The 18,192-nt window shown below is 40.9% G+C and overlaps 1 protein-coding gene across 4 annotated transcripts in view; it reads left to right on the forward strand.

Annotated features, from left to right (window-relative positions):
- Positions 1–18,192, forward strand: part of Lmpt (four and a half LIM domains protein limpet) — a 946,158-nt gene that overhangs the window by 383,337 nt on the left and 544,629 nt on the right. Inside the window, exon 1 of one of the 4 annotated variants that reach the window (XM_071599519.1) lies at positions 17,418–17,603. The exons of the other annotated variants lie outside the window; for them this stretch is intronic. The gene's annotated coding sequence lies outside the window, so the exon portion shown is untranslated. Of the gene's footprint in view, positions 1–17,417; positions 17,604–18,192 lie in introns of those variants that run through there. 4 annotated transcript variants of the gene reach the window in all.

Here is an 18,192-nt window from a genome sequence, read left to right on the forward strand (position 1 = left end):
AAGAGGATACTTTAAACTACTTCTCAACATAATCTCCAAGCAAATTAAGGCATTTGTCATAACGTGTGACAAGTTTCTGTATTCCTGCTGCATAGTCCTTCGCCGCCAGCTCATTGAGATACGCGAGGGACCCATCTTGCACAAATTTTTGCATAATGCAGATGGTTTTTAACAATTTCATGAACAATTGTTCGAGAAACATTGGGAAAATGCTCACAGATGTCATCAATTGTGACGCGCCGATCGTTCCTCACGAATTCGTCAACTGAGCTCACCAGTTGGTCTGTAATGACAGACGGTCTCTCCGAACGCTCATCGTCGTGTGTGTTCCCCCTCCCCATGTTGAAGTTGCGACACCACCGTCGAACAGACGACTCGTCCATTACATTGTCTCCATACACCTCCTTTAATTGGCGATGAATATGACATGGGCGAACGTTTCTTGCATTGAGGAATTTAATCACTGCCTTCACTTCACAACTGGCGGCGTTCTCAATTTTTTTAAACATTGTAAACAATCACAGAAACAACACAGGCAATGCTAGCGTCACGCAACTTGGCTCAGAGAAGGCAGACAAGCCACTGAAGCTATCTGACCTCGTCCAGCGGCTACTCGCGTCGTCAGCACTTCATGCGGCACGAACGGGTACTACTTTCCGGATGACCCTCGTAGTATTTAAGCTTAGGTGTCCATCATCCTTCCACATATTTTTTGGCGAAATAAATATCTTCTAGGTGTATAGTATTATACCCACAGGAAGATATATACTACATAACGTCGCTGAAGACCCTTTTAGTTACACCACTGTAAGCTATATAGGCTTATTTACATTAATAAAAGACAGAAGTAGAAGCAAACATGAGCCAAGTCGTAGGCAATGTTTATTTAAAGATAATTCTCAAATTATATTGGCACTTGAATCTTTTCTTTTCAAACATTTTGACTAAAGAGAATCTAAATATCATTTAAATATCAATGCCAACCAACAATTCACCAAATTTTTTTCATTGTTTCACTCGGTGGATATCTAACATTTATGCATGCGATCTGTAAATGTTCTCCTGATTAATTATGTCACGAATTCCATAAGCATTAATTTCGCTTATCTTAGCGTAGCTAAATCTTCCTCTGTGGATAGCCGCATAATTGTTTTTACTATCAGGCTTTATTGAAGCTTCTGAGATGGATATTCATGTCTAGTGTGAAACTTTTCTTTCGATGAAAATATTTTTAGTGCCTCCCTCCCTCAAATCCCTCCCCCCCCACCCATTTCTCACCCCGGAAACACGCCTCCGTGGATCAACGCCTCGAAAACAATCTTATATTTTTTTATTTTAAGGCCTTGCACTTATTGCCCCGGAACAGTTTTCTTAAAGTGGAGATTATATTCGTAAGAGATGCTTTCGGATTTATGGGCTTCGCTCCGGCAGTCACCGCTACGCCACTGCCGATCCAGTCCTTCCTCTTCCCTGCATCATGGCTCTCCTGACTCTCGGTGGCTGACTCAAAAAGGGAGGCGACGGGGAACGTTCCCTATCTCCGGCTCACCCTTTTCCCATCACTCCCCTCCTTCGTGCTCTTAAATACATCCGGGACACCTGACCCGCTCCCTTGACCTTATGAATCCATGGGGTTTCTTCTCTCTCCTTCGTTAGTGTTCGGGTTAAAAACAGCATCAAATATTCTACTCAGCTGAAGGCATATGACTTTGTTCAAATGAATACCCGAGTTGAGAGTTGATCGTGCTCTTTTCCTCAAAGGCAAAGACGAGCGTTACATAAAAACACATACGCCGACGAGCACCTGGGGACTACTTGTTTCTAATCCAGGCAAATAATTATAATGCGTTCAAGTTTGTTTAACCTTATTGCTCTGGAAAATATTTTTAATTTAATCAAACAGCAAACTACACGTTTTACGTAATGAAATAAGACAGTCAGATGAATTTTAAATTATTGAGTAAAACATATTTTGAATTACATCCACTAATGGGAAAATTTAACCGTCATATTATTGGAAATGACAAAATCGGGGGAAAGGGAAGCACATGATGAAGGTATGTACCATTTAGGGGAAGAGATAAGGTTACTGGGAGAAATTGAAAGAAGGCGGGACAATATATGCTAAAAGGAGACACTGAGAAGCCACTGGATGCTGAAGGGTGATTGGGTGGGTTGAGGAGAATGTTAGGAAAGCGAGGTTGAGGGAGGAAACCAACGGGCATCTTGAATGAAATTAAGGGAGATTGAAAGTATGCCGATCTAAAGAGTGAGTTAATTAATATGGGGCTTAAGGATATTTTGTGTCGTGCTATTTGGCGCTACTATGAGTATAGTAGTGTGTTCTCCCTACGTCCTTCGAAAACCCACATTAAGCCGGTCGACTGCTACTGTAAAAAATCATATGCATCAAATCTGCTCGGTAATCTACTCGGTATGGTTTAATAGGTTGAGCTCAACCCAAGTCCCACGGCGTGTGATATTCACACATCAGGGTGGAAGGTGTACCAGTTTCTTTCTCTGTGCCACCTATGTTTTCCGTGTGGGTACGAAACTGTGGGTACCCTAAGGCATCACCCGGAATCGAATCCAGGCTCTCTAGACAGTAGACCGGCACTGCTTGATACCGAGCGCTACAATGAACTACCACGCCACGCCGCATATACCTATCACAGAAAGAAGGGTATACATTAAAAAAATCACCTTATCCGAGAGAAAATATTCTGGCCAATTGATGAATGATTCTCGCATGAACAAAATCCTAGCCAAGCGAGTTTCATTATTATTATTCGTGGGTAGCCAGTCAGAGACTTCCTTGTTTCTCTAATTTCCGTAAACATTTCTTCACGTAAGCAGACACAATTTTTCAGACGATTAATCAAAAAACCACGGAAACGTACTTTTTTAATTATTAGATAATTTCGCCATTATGACGCACATCCGCGTCAGGTTCTTTGATGTGTCGAGGAACTCGGTCGATTGACTTTTCTCGGAAAGGTTCCACGTGATATTCGCTGGAAAAGTTAATCTTATTCTTGAAAGAAGGAAGTCGTGCAAATGCATTCCCTTCACTCTCGTCGCTTTGGAAGTTTCTGAGAATGACGCGACTGCGGAAATACCCGTAGGTGAGCTTTAATGCGAAGGTTTTTAGTGAGAAGAGGAACTCATTGGCACGGGAATCAAAAGTCGACGTGGGAGATAGATCTTGGACAAGTGTCTTTCCTTTCACTTGAAATTATCAATTATCACGTTTATGGCATCGAAAATGAACATTTACCAAAATTAATTTAAAGTTTGATCAGTAAGGATTTTTGCCGAAACTATGCATATGTATATATTAATTTTTGAATATGAATAAATAAGTTTAGTAAGTTATAACTAACTGTAGGTAACTATAAATAACTGTAGTAAGTCATGTATCGTGATCTCTTTTTGAATGATCGGTGAAAATTTAGTTTGGAGATATATATATATATATATATATATATATATATATATATATATATATATATATATACATACATACATATAATGTAGTTAACATAAGCGAACACAGAAAAAAACACAGAAACAAAAAAGAGAAGAAACTCACTAGTTTTCGAATTTTCGGTGGTACAAGCCACCTTTCTCACGGAAGAGAGGGAAGGCACTCAACTTCAGTTCCTTCCTTCTCTTCCTTGAGAATATAGTTTTCGTTGAGTGCGGTAGCTTTGCCTTTTATCGATTAATGGGAATGGTAAAACTAGCCAGAGGGAGGAAAAGAATTGGCATTTCAAATGGAAATAAGGGGGATTTAAAGTATGCAGAGTTGGGAAATGAGTTATTTGATACGTAATACTGGATCTAAGGATGTTTTATGTCATGATAGTTAGGCCTTAGGATTACTGTAAGTTTTAATGCCATAGTCTATCAATAGCCTAATCCTACGCTGGTAAATTATTGCTATAAACAGTGCATCCGTAATTTTCCTTGATTATTTATGCCTGCTTAATTCGTATCTTGGCACTGAAATTATCCTAAGATACATCATGTTAGCGTGAGGAATGTGTGTTGGTGTAGGAAAGGGCGCCTTAGGTTGTTCACGCGGCGATAGTAACTCGGTGCCAACCGCCGACCAACGGCGTGCACGTTCGAAGCAGAAGCATTCGTTCCCACGACATCGCCTTGCTCAACGGCGCATTGGTCCGAGCCGAACGGCTTGCATCGTCCCGGGACCGACAAGTACGTACACTATAGCCGGGATGAGTCATTGGCAATCGCCCTTCCATTACATTGCATCCGCTGTAAGAGGAATCAGTTTCGGAGTCATTACCGCGTGGCAAGATTACCTGATACAATATCTCGTGGCTGCGGGACGCCCCTTAAACGGAGAATGCTCGTTTTAATCTGATCGTTCGCCAATGGTTATTCGTTTGTTCGGGGGGTGGATTGGTTGGATTGCCTCCTCCACAGGGTTACTAAATTGTTTCCTCGAATCCCTTATCTCTGTTTTGATTAAGACTCCCACCGTTATGTATATCCGCACTCCTCCAGCCACCCTTCCATCTTTCTTCATTCCTCAATGTCTACGTTGACCTCGGGAGATGTTCGCTTCGAGCACGAGGAACGAGAAATTTTTTCGACTGGCATGAATTGCATTGGGAATATGTTCCTGAGATTCCTCTTCCCTTCAGAATTTCCTTATTTTCAAAATGGAAATTTCAAATATTAAGGTTTGACTCAGCTACACCGCGAGACTCGTTAGGAAAGCATAATCTTAAGAAGTTGTAAATATATTTTTGTGGGGTTTTAATTTCTTAACGAATAATTCGTTAAAGTCGATGGCTACTGAAATTATATTTATTTATGAATATGTATATATATGTATATATATATATATATATATATATATGTATGTATGTATATATATATATATATATATATATATATATATATATATATATATATATATGTGTGTGTATGTATGAACATATATAATTATAATTTTAAATTTGAATGTGGTGGCCTTGTGTTGATGAGAATCACTCTTAAACCACCAACTACTTAGAGCATCTTGGTTCAAAACTGCGTAGATAGGTAAACTGCTTCATCTGCTTTAGTTTTTTCCATCCAATCTGGACGTTGAACGTTGTCTTTCTTTCTCTTTCTACTAAATCACATAACGTTTGTGTTGTAAATAATTGGTAATTACCCTGTGTTCGAAGTAAGTACCCTTTATACGCAGTGAGTTACGTGCTGGCTTCCCACCCAGAGGGCTTCGCATCCGGGTTCGAATTCCAGTGGCGGCAGATATTTTTTTCAGTGGCATCCCTATCCCTACTTGAGGTGCTTTGTGGAGGGCACTTAGAGTGAGTACGCCGTCCGTCGGATGGGACGTTAAGCTGCGGACCCCTTGGTGCCTTTCGTTAGGAGTAGGCTAATGCCGACGCTGGGTTTCTCTCCACCCTTCCTCCTTTCTTGTCCATCCCTAATGGCGCAAATGACCTCAGCTGTCGGTCACCTCCCCTAAACAACACTACTACTACTACTACGAAGTGAGTACTCTTTAAACGAAGTAAGTACCCTGTATAAGAATGTTTGATTCAAATAATCATACGGAAATCAGTGAAGTATTATGGATATTTTTATCGTGTTTCCAACGGGTGTAGATAAAATTTTCAGCATTTCGAACACGGGTTAAAATGCCTTTCTCGTCGTCATGCTAATTGCGACACACTCGTTCGTTTAACCCCGGATGTGTTACTCCTGCTTAAGCTTGTGTCTTTCCTTTGCGCAACGCAAGTTATCCCAAGGTTTAGGAAGTTTCTGTTTCCTAAGATAACCAGGCCGTTGGGTCTCGGTTCTAAATTGTTCCACGACTTGAAAGTTCACCATGAATCACAGAGATAAAGAGAATATACGATCGTCTGCGAGGAAAACGTTTGCTAACGCCCAGTAGAGGTATACGTATACATGCTACGAACGATAGCAAGGGTCTTCTTGGTTTTTGATAGGGTTCATGACGTGAATGATCAAAGATAATATGGTATATAGTGTATATACGAGGGTCATCCGGAAAGTAGTACCCGTTCGTGCCGCATGAAGTGCTGACGACGCGAGTAGCCGCTGGACGAGGTCAGATAGCTTCAGTGGCTTGTCTGCCTTCTCTGAGCCAAGTTGCGTGACGCTAGCATTGCCTGTGTTGTTTCTGTGATTGTTTACAATGTTTAAAAAAATTGAGAACGCCGCCAGTTGTGAAGTGAAGGCAGTGATTAAATTCCTCAATGCAAGAAACGTTCGCCCATGTCATATTCATCGCCAATTAAAGGAGGTGTATGGAGACAATGTAATGGACGAGTCGTCTGTTCGGCGGTGGTGTCGCAACTTCAACATGGGGAGGGGGAACACACACGACGATGAGCGTTCGGAGAGACCGTCTGTCATTACAGACCAACTGGTGAGCTCAGTTGACGAATTCGTGAGGAACGATCGGCGCGTCACAATTGATGACATCTGTGAGCATTTTCCCAATGTTTCTCGAACAATTGTTCATGAAATTGTTTAACACCATCTGCATTATGCAAAAATTTGTGCAAGATGGGTCCCTCGCGTATCTCAATGAGCTGGCGGCGAAGGACTATGCAGCAGGAATACAGAAACTTGTCACACGTTATGACAAATGCCTTAATTTGCTTGGAGATTATGTTGAGAAGTAGTTTAAAGTATCCTCTTTCAAATAAAATTTTTTATGTTTGTTAATATTTACTTTTGTGTCTTTATTTCACGAACGGGTACTACTTTCCGGATGACCCTCGTAGATAATATTAAAGCTAATTCCACTTCAGGGTTATAGAAGATGCCCTCGTCTTTGGAGAAAATCAGGCCCGAATCTGGTCCTGCCTTGTTTCTCTATACGAAGTTATTCCACAGGGCAAAGCAATGATGCAGGCCAATAATCAGACACTTCTGGTCGAGAAGACCAAATGATAAACTCGTCCTATTATTACCTAGCTTCTCTTTCCATGAGCAACCCAGTGACATTAACGAAGAGTTTAATTTAGAATGAAATAGTCCTTGAAATTCATGTGTAAGATCCATGTTCAAATTTCGCTGTGACAAGAATATCCCTCCATATCTCCGAAAACTTGGATGGCTTTTGCGAAATCCTGACGCAAATACCTCTTATCCACATTCCTTTATTTCCTTCTCAAAATACCGAGCCTGAATACCTCATGAACTTTTTTTTTACCTTTTGTACGGCCTACCATTAAAATAACCTCTTGATCCTTATCTTAACATTCTGTACTATCGGACAACCAGTTTTCAGAAGTATTTCGAAAGTGTTTGGTGCCAAACTCTGGAATTCCTTGCGTAAAGGACTTAAAAAAACTCGCTTACATGAAATTCTTTAATGCGTCCTTTGTTTAGCAGCTGAGGTCATTTGCCACATTAGGGATTTTTAGGGTAATGGGGAAGGGCGGAGAGAAATCCATCGACGGCATTAACCTACTCTGAACAAACTATGCCAAGAGGTCAGACTATTTGACGTCCCGTCCGACGGACGGTGCTCTTAACATAGCACCCCTAAGTAGGGATCGGGATATCTCTGAAAATATTGGTCACGGCCGGGATTCGAACCGGGAGGCTTGTTATGGGTAGCCTAAATATTAATCACTGGTACAATCCTGTACACATATCATTATACTCATCCTTTTATTTATGTACTGATATATAACTCTTCTTTACTGCTTCATTTATGTGTTTCTTGCAATTATTTTACGCGGTTAGAGATTATACTTAGGTTTTTTTATAAATAATGCATTGATAATATTCTATTCGAGAAACAGTACAAAGCTAGCCGTGAATTTATTTACTTTTAATGGCACAGTAATGTTCCCTTTCCCCCTGAAAATTAGTGAAATTAATTTCTGCGATTTCGGGCCGATTCCATTACTACGTCCCATCTTTTAGTTTTAAGGGAAGTATAACCTTCTTCATTATTTTCTCCTGCTGTTACCGATGTCTTCTTCCATCGCGTTTTCGCGTCCTGTTTATTCCTTTATATTAAACGGCATCGCGGTAGCCGAACAAGTAGAGCCATGGATTCCCGGGTTTAAATCTTAGGCGGCACGGAGAAAGGAAATATCCCCATCTCCAGGATTTGTGAATTGAATAATCCATATGGAGAGAAGTGAGCTCCCCACCCTCAAATCGAACCTAAGTTAGGGTGGAGGAGTAAGGTTATGTCGCATAACGTGGCAAATCATTTTTTTTCATTGTTTTCACGTTTCAAAGGGCTCATTTTGTCTCGCAATTTTCACATTGGAATTAAGGCAATATATATATATATATATATATATATATATATATATATATATATATATATATATACATGCATATTATATATATTATATATGCATTTTATATATATATGCATATATACATATATATATAAAATTGCAAGATAAGATATATATATATATATATATATATATATAAAACTGCAAGATAAGATATATATATATATACACACACACATTCACGCATATATATGCATATATTGTTAATTCTATAATAAATTTCTATTTAAAATATCAAGACACGTTCTTGTTACACTCTGTTACGTTGCCTGCGAGCATGGGGTGTGCCCAGGATTCACCTTCCCTTGACGGAGTTTCCATGAATGAATTTTCAGGCTAATACATTTTAAAATAATCGCCAGTGATTTACACGCGTACATGATGCGAGAGGATTGATGAAGAAAAGAAGCTAAGTTAATTTCAACAATTATATTGACTAGTATCGCGCACGAGCTCAATAACGTTGAAAAATCATAAGTTCCTTTATTACCGACTATACAATCGATTAATTTAATTTAATTAGAAATAAATTAAAATATTATACACTATATATTTAAACATGGTATATTGTGTTAGTAGATTAACTTTGACTTGCAGCTTGAATTTGTCCGGCGCGGAAACATGATAATTGAGACAAGATGATGGGCGTAGATTTTTAGGCTTTTAAGTGTGGTGTAGAGGATGTGAATGGTAAAATCTACAGAATGGAAAAAAAACGGAGAAGTGCTCTGCATGGTGGGCTAGTAGAGAGGATTATTGAGAGAAATTCACAGGAGGCAGGAAAAGTGGACGCAGAACATTTTAGCGATGTTATATTGAAGTTAGACTTGTAATAATACTGGGGAGAACGTCAGGCAAGCAAGGGGAGAAAAAGAGTAGGCACGTTGAATGGAATAACCTATAACTAATGGAATGGAACCTGCAAGTCGCCGCTAGGGTGTGTGGCAGGGCGTGAATACACACCAAACTAATTTTGACCAGAATACTTTTACCCCTACGGCGGTCAGACAACGTTATTCTGATGCCTTATGAAGAGAGGTAGAATTGTATGCGGAATAAAAAACAGTGTGACTCGTTACGGTAAATAAACGACAAGGCCTTTTAAACACTGCAGCTCTGTGTGTCAATACTGCAAACATTCGGCTCCCTCCACTACTTCGCTCGCTACACGCAAACGTAGGTTACTTTCTGGACCGACATCGTATTTCTACGCCATGAGTGTCCCGGATGCACCACCTCTCTTTGCGTCACGGCAGAAAGTAGTTCGGAAGCGTTTAGGCTTCCGGTATCGCACTAAATTTTCCGAGATTTACTGCCCCGTCAAATTTACCGTCCTTCATTGCCCATCCCGTCTTCTAGCTGGAGGCGTTACAGGGCTCTAAAAGCGTATTGCGAAGGGATCCGCTCGATTGGAAACATTTCTGTCACATTAGGTACAGTCACACGATTGAGCATTCTGAAGCCATCTTCTGAACGGCCCCTAAATGACGTCCTTCGGTGTTCTTTTTGATTTTTATAGCTCCATTTCCTATCGAGCCCAGAGGAAAACGAAATACGTTAAATGTCCATCCCGTATTTTAAGTTCGTGCGCCAGAGGACTTGAACGGTCGAGTTGTCCATTTCGGACTTGCGCGAGTGTCACTCGCAATATTTTTACCTCTCCGAAAGGAGATTCGACTCCAAGAATAAGTCGAAACCATAGCTTTATTTTTGACGCCATTCGGCGTCTTTTAATAGAAGATCTGTTGTCCTGTTAAATCAGCATTCTAGACACGTTAAATTAAAGCGGTATTACTCCAGTCACATTTATCGTAGAGCTGAGTTATTTGCAGATTCTGAAACCTTAATATATTTTCATGTAACTAATTTATTGGCGGAGGAATTGAAGAGGACGCCTTGATAGCTTAACTGGTTAAAGCACTCGACAGGACATTGAGGGATCCGGGTTCGAATCCCGGTCAAAGCGAATGATTTTTACACTCTGAAATTGTTGCATTGTAATTTATTGACGTTAACTTTGCATGTATGTCTTTTAAAAATAAAGAATAACACTCACTGGACATGAAAACGAGACTTGAAGCGCATTCAATCATCCATCATTCAGCGACCATAAATGAAAAACCGTGGGGATCGAGGTGGTGCGGGGGCTTATGTATTGACTTCCCACCCTGAGGGCGCGGGTTCAAATCCCGGCGGTGTTGAATATTTTTCAGAGGTATCTCGATCCCTACTAGAGGTGCTTTGTGGAGGGCACTTTGAGTGAGTACGCCGTCCGTCGGATGGGACGTTAAGCTGCGGACCCCTGGGCGCCTTTCGTAAAAAGTAGGCTAATGCCGACGCCGGGTTTCTCTCCACCCTTCATCCTTTCCTTTCCATCCCCTATGGCGCAAATGACCTCAGCAGTCGGTCGCCTCCCCTACTAAAAACTCTGCTATGAAAAACCGTTTCGTTCAAAAAAACGAATACTTACCGCGAGAGAAGGAATTCTTAAACATACTGTCAATGATTGGATTGAGACTGAAGTAAAAATAACCAATGTATCTTTCCACTAAATGTTTTAATCGGTGAAACTTGTTTCGACGCATCGGCGTCATCCTCCATGGTGATGACGCCGATGCGTCGCAACTAGTAGTACCGGATAAAATACTCGTATTTTGTGGAAAGATACATAGGTGTTGTGTGCTTCAGTGGAAATGGATTTCCACAAAGTTAAACCTGAAAATATCGAATATGATTGGATGGCATTGATTCCCTCAAGAAATTGTTATAGATGTAATCGGAAATGGATTCGTTTCGTTTCGGAGCTGTTGTTTTTTTTCATCCTCTGTATCGCCACAAAAAGTGTCCTTGCAGTGAGGCTGGGTAAATACAAGCATTTGACTACGGCCGACGCTGGTTCATGGCGACATTTCTCAAACTTTCGCTCAGCGCAGTGGTTTGGTTCCTACGATATATTTTTTAAAGCCTGGTGACATATGTGGGCCGTTATTAAAAGTAGCAATAAAATTAATAAGAAATGTTCACAGCGACTCAATATGGCCTCGACAAACGAAAGCTTCTTCGGTTTATAGTCCAGTGGTAATATTGGATAGAAAGCATCATATCAATGATCATTAAATTAAAAGTAGTTCTTAAGGAAAAAATACATCGTACAAAAACCCATTCCATGCCATGTGAGTCAGAATTGGTATCCATCCATTCCGCAGCTAGACTGCGGAAGTAATCCCTAATTCTAGTTCAATTTTAAATCGGAAAATTTTACGAAACATTAGTAGTAATACTCTTCTGATTAAGAGTGGGTGAAATTCTGTTGGTGGAGCGTGGTAATTTAACTACGAATATTTCTACGTTATTAATCGAGCTATCATTTTTTTCCAAAAGATTCAGACCATAGTTTTAATATATATACTCCATCTGAATAAATACACTAAAATTCTAGGGTTCTTTATGAACCGAATTCAAGTAATTTGTGAATAAACTCCGTCTATGTCACGTGATTTTTACGTCATCTAATTTAATAAAAATTTATTTATTAATCCGTGAATGGCAAATCCTCAAAATTTAAAAAAACCTGGTTTTGCAGTTAGTGTTGATTATTTTCCCAAATTTTAAATGCCCACAATTGTTTTACGATAGGAGATAATTCATTTATTTACAATTCATTGTTAATAAATCACTTTTTGATAGAGGAAAGGAGGACGTAAATTAATCGACGAAGGGTAGGAACCGAATAGACATGTTGAACGGAATTAAGGGAAGTAAAAAGTATGTGGAATTGAAGAACAGTTCAAATTAGTGTGTGATGTCGGAGTGTGTCTTCTTAAACAAAATGCAGAAATGCCAGGCGTGTTTAATCTGTGTCCATCCAAAACCTACCTTACACGGTATACTACCGAATAATAATGTATCAATTTAGGGCTTAAATTAATTGCGATACGTAACTATTTAGCTGGTTGAGTGCAATTAACATCGCAGTTAACTGATTATTGATGTACATCTTACAATTTATACAAATTAAGACTCATACTTTTCCTTCAGTTAAAGGCGCTATTACATCACGTACGTCCTAGAACTGAAAATAAGCTATGAAATGTTGCAGCTGTTGCTGTAGTAAATATGATAGGATTTAATTTGCCAGCTTCAGTGCCAGAAGCTCTTAAATCACCGTTTATTCCTCTCCCCTTTCACCTGAATGGACTATCCCAAAGACGGCGCCCCAAGACAGCTAAGATTGTTTGCTCCGTTCTACGGTGGTTCGCTGATAGTGCTCGCTGCGACTGCTTATCGGAGAAAACACACGCTTTGTGATGCGCTATTTCCCTATACTATCTTGAGAGACTTGGCTCAAGAGGTCGTTGATCGCCCCCCCCCCCTTCATCCCTCCCCGCAATGCAAACAACAGTGCGCCGTCAATGTCTTCAGTCTTCACGGAGACTTACTTGTATGGAGAGACATTTGGTTCGCCTTCGTGTCGCCATTCACAATAGTTCTGAGTAGAGGGAACTTGAATTTAGCGGTGGACGTTCCTTGGTTCAGAAATACGTTGATTTTGATTGAACCTCTCCGAATTTTAATAGTTAACTCGAGTGAAGGCCAGCCTGTGTTGTGCTGGTACTCTCTTACCATTTCAAAGTGATGCGTTTCGAATCCAGCCCAGAGCATTGCATGAGTAACTGGAGAACTGAAAATTATAAGGCGATTACAACCTCTGGTTACGGGGTTTCCAGAAGAGTAGCATAAACGGCCAAAGAAGAACTTGCAATCTTACTTCGGCAAAAACCGATGAAGATCAATTTTTTGTGTGTAAATATTTCATCTCGTTTTTCTTACGGCTTAAAAAAAAATCAATTGAGGGTGTCGCAGGTTTTCAACATTTTTAGAATCAAAGTTAGCTTTCAATTATAATTACTTTTAGTAAAAATGTAGTAAAAAATGATGAGATCATCGTATCACATTGGTATCGAATGTTTTTGTGCGTGGCTCGCTAATATTTTGCAGAAAAATGCGAGGTTTGCCATTTATATTTTAAGCCTTGACAACACTAAATGCTTTTTGGCGCCTTCTGACGTTTCCATTTGAAAGTCTGACCCTTTTAACCCTAACTTTCTTCAGAACATATCGTCTTTTGATCAGAGTTTGTGTTGTTTACAGTGACTCGAAAGTTTTGTCTCAGCGAAAAAATGGTGTTAACTCGTGAATACTTCCGTGCGATAATTTTTTTACGACTTTCGACGTGGATTATCAAGACAGAAGTGCGTCGATCAACTTACTTCCACTTTTGGCAATACAATAAATTACTGCATTTTCATTATTAGGCTCAAAATATAAATAGCGAGCCTCTAGCTTCACTTTGGCTGTTATACTGAGTTGATTGTAGAAACAAAGTCGTTTGACAATCGGCTATGAAACTAAGCATGTGTTAAAAGCAAAGGAAAGTAATCTTCTCGTTGGAGAATGACTTCCCTTTCATAAATTTTAGATAAAGTCATTTTGGCTGACTGAATGCATCCATCCTGGACAATAGTGAATAATTACATACACAGACGCAAAAAAATTAACGTACCAATCACCCTTTGAGTGCGTATTTATTGATGGAGCGGGGCATGTGATGTAGTGGGATATTGAGAAGCACATCATCAATTGATTGATCTTCCTGTTCTTTTCCCCCCCTCCCCCCTCTCTCTATTGTAGGTTAATACTCATTGGCGGGATCAACCGTAAACCATGAGTTTAAAAGGGGCCATAAATGAACTCAATAAAGCCATAACTCGAAATCAATGGAAATAAAGCATGGACCTCATAGTTTCTCGAGAGCAATTTTTAAGCCGGGAGGCCTTCTCAGTGTTGGAAAATTCCAGTCCGGAGCAATTGAAATAAACGATGAAATTAAAAAAAAACTTTATGATGAACCTGAGCCCCTATTTCAGATGCTTGGCACATGCTGATGAAACGCCATCAAACGTTCTCAGAAACTTGTTTAGCATTCATATTATGTGCGTTTAAGTATTTTATGTTTTCGAATTTTCCAAATTTTCCCCTGTATTACTAAGATAAATGTGCTGATTTCGAAATACCTTAATTAAAATCGTATTAAAAATTTATTGAATGTGATTTCGACGTGGAATGTTTTTGACCTCTTGAGTTGGTGTTGGCATCTTTGCCACGATTCCAATGGTGTCAAACCTTTAATCAGGATTAATAAAATTGCTAGAGTTTTGTTGGTTTTATTTCCATGGTGACGAATAGCAATGTTCACGTGGCACATTTTTTAACCTAATACATTTATGCTGAATGGAAGATGCAAGTTTTGATGTTGCCATGCGTAGAGCATTAGTCGTTATATATGGGTATTCTCATCTGGTCATAAGACCCTAAAATGTCGTTGGTTTCTCATTTAATTGCCGATGGTGTGTCCCGGCTATTATCCTTGTCGTAATTGCTCGACTCGTTGCATGTAATGTTTTGAATAACGAACAGGAAGGTTTGGTGTCAGCTTCGTACAACTTATTATACTATCTGGCATCGTAATAGTTAGTCAGATAGTCAATTGCTTTTCAGCATCAACATGGAACGCATTAAATAATTCCTTTAGATGGGAAAACTTAAGTTGCCAAGTAGTGAAATACCCGTGGTATGACATCCATTAGCATAAAGGAATGAATTACTAACAAATGCACAAAGAGAAAATTTTTGGAACTAAACAAACGCTCGAATTAAACTACATAAAGTTAATGAGAAGGGTAAATATTTTGAAACAAAACATTAATGGCTTCTTTGCCACTCTCCGTAATTATTCCTTAATTAGAAACATATTTGGACCGTTTAAACTGTTTTATTTCATCGGTAACATATTAAATCTTTTTTTTTATCCAGCTGACAATGAATGGATATAAAATAATGATCTCTTGAATACAGTGAGATAGTATTTAATCAGTTTGACACTTCTTGGCAAATCGCATGCAATTTCAGAAAGTCTACCGTATATATCATTATATACTAATATGTGTGTGTGTGTGTATATATATATATATATATATATATATATATATATATATATATATATATATATATATATATATATATATATATATATGGGGCTGCAAGCATTGCTTAGTGAATTGGAAACTCAGTGCGACAGGTATGGGATGAGAATCAATATTAATAAAACACAGATTTTGCGATTTTCTATAAAGAAAAAGGCCAAGATAGACATTAAAATAGGAGGGCAAAAACGAGACCAGGTACAACTGTTTACGTATCTCGGAAGTGTTTTGGACCAACACGGTCAAAGTAGTAGGGACGTAAGGAGAAGAATTGCGCTAGGCAAAGAGGCTTTCACAAGGAGGAGGGAGTTGATGACGGGGACGTTGAGTAAGGATGTTAAGAAAAGACTCGTAAAAAAATTGATATGGAGCGTAGCTATGTACGGCGCGGAAACGTGGTCATTGAAACAGGAGGATAGACGTAGATTGGAGGCTTTTGAAATGTGGGTGTGGAGAAGAATGGAGAAGGTGAAATGGACAAAGAAGAAAACAAACGAGGAAGTACTTGGTATGGTGGGCGAAGAGAGGGGTTTGTTGAGAGAAATCCTATGGAGGCAGGAAAAGTGGCTGAAGGGGGTATTGACCGGCTGTGGGATGTTGAAGACTGTAATTGAGGGGAGAATGTTAGGCAAACGAGGAAAGGGAAGGAACAGGATAGGGATGTTGGACGGGATGAAGGGAGGAAGAAAGTACTCAGAGCTGAAGAGGGACCTGATGTAGAGTAGGATGTTGTGTTTTGCTAGGGGCCACAAATTATTTAATTAGTAATTACGTCTATCCAAAAACCTACCTTAACCGGTAGATTACCTAATAGTAGTATATATATGTATATATATGTATATATATATATATATATATATATATATATATATATATATGTATATATATATATATATATATATTAGTAGAGTATGTATTACCACTTCTTCTAAAAACGATTGCAGCAAAATACGTAAATATGCCGTCATAGGGACAAGCTTAGAGATAGTCAAATAATGGGTATAAACGTTTTGCCCCGGGATTTCTCATCGTTCAGTATTTCGCCGAATGATAAGCGTCTAATAATTCCTTATCGTGGTGTTGTTTGGGAACTCTCCATACGTTTGCTGAGCCGAAGACGGGACGGACTCATGCCTTGGATCATTATCCCTTTTAAGGCTCCTGCTCCGTCTCCCCACCCGAGCGATCGCCCACACTCCCTCATCCCCTGGATCCCACGCGTCTCTCGGACACTCCCCCCTATGCTCCCATCCCCCCACCTCTCATACCCTGTCCCAACCACCCCTCTCCCTTCTCCGCCTCAACACACACCCTTCCCACTTTCCATCCCCCCTTTCGACTCCCAACTCACCACCTTCGCCCGAAAAACCATCCCGGCGCGCAACAGTTGGTGTCGTGGTTCGGTCTCACGCCGCATCGCGGCGCTCACCCTCTCCCCTACCTATCTCCCTCTACGTAAGTGAACTCTCTCTCCTACTCCACCTCCTTCCTTCGCTATCACTCTCACCTTGTCTCTTCTCATCCTTTCCCCTCCCTACCGGTTCGTAGATGTCACTATCTCCCCCCTTCCTCCGAGGAGTGGAGGGCCCTTCCCAACTGCTGCCGTATCTCCCATGAATTTGTGCATGGCATCGTTTCTCCTCCCTTCTCCTATTTTCCCCCCTTCCCTCCCCCCACCCCCTCCTTCCCGACAACTTCTACTCCCTTCCCTCCGCATCACACACACCGTCACCATTCCCCCCCGCCCTCCCCATCAATCCTCCTACCCCGCGCACTCTCCGTCGCCAAGGAGACCCTGCGGTTTCGTGCGTACGAGAGAGCGCGGGTCACTTGCCGTGCTTTACCGCCGCTGTCGCGAGCACGTTAGGTGAGAGGCGTGGGTGTGTTTGCGCGGGTCGGGTGCTGCCACCACTTGGAAGTCGTCGCCGTGGGTGACTCCCACTCGTGTCCTGTGTCGCCCGGTTGGAGTTTGTGTATGTGTGTGTGTTTGAGTGAGATGGTGTGTTCGTAGCGGAGCGGCCGGGAGAGAGAGAGGATACCACTCCAGGGGGAGCCCGGACTAGGGGAGTGTGTCGAGTCAGACGGGTGTGTTGTGCTTAACGAGTGGATCCGTCAGCGAGAGAACTTCGTCATCGGCGGTTGGCTGGGAAGGAACTCAGCGAGCGAGCCGGTCTCCGCGGGTCGGCCGCTGCCGTCGCATTCGCGCACGTTTTTACCATTGGTGATGTTTCTTATTGAACCTTTCGAACCCCCTCCATACTTCCGCTCCCAAAGTGCGCATGGGGTTTGACCCCGTGTTTGATCCCCCTTGTCCCACCCAACAACCCCCCTCCCCAGTTCCCATCTCTCTCGATATCCCTCCGAAGGGGGATGTCATCTACATCACCCACTTCCATGATTTTCAGTGTCGTTTGATAAATCGCTTAATCACCATCGAGTGTTTCACCTCCTCCGTATTATTTTACGCCTCCCCAGCACGAGTCCACACCATTCCTCTTCCAGTCTCTGAAAACTTCAAATTACGGTATTCCTACCCCCCCCTTTCCCTGTCCCCCCAACTCGCTCCAGTGTTCTGTCCACACCCACCTCAACTCGTCTCTTAAAAAGAGGTTTTGTCCCCTCGTGCGGTTTATTTTTGTGTCTTCGCCACTGCTCCAATTTCTTTCTTCCTCTCCCTTCTCTCTCTCTCTTTCTCTCTTCCTTCCTCTTCCCACTCTCCTCTTATCTCCCCCGGAAGTTTTGTGCTGGAGATCTTGTTGCGTGTTATAGCTACAAGTGCGTGTGTGCCCGAGTGAAGAGCGATGTCTTAA

Source organism: Hetaerina americana, unplaced genomic scaffold (assembly GCF_022747635.1).
Source record: "Hetaerina americana unplaced genomic scaffold, ioHetAmer1.1.p SCAF_11, whole genome shotgun sequence".
Taxonomy (NCBI): domain Eukaryota; kingdom Metazoa; phylum Arthropoda; class Insecta; order Odonata; family Calopterygidae; genus Hetaerina; species Hetaerina americana.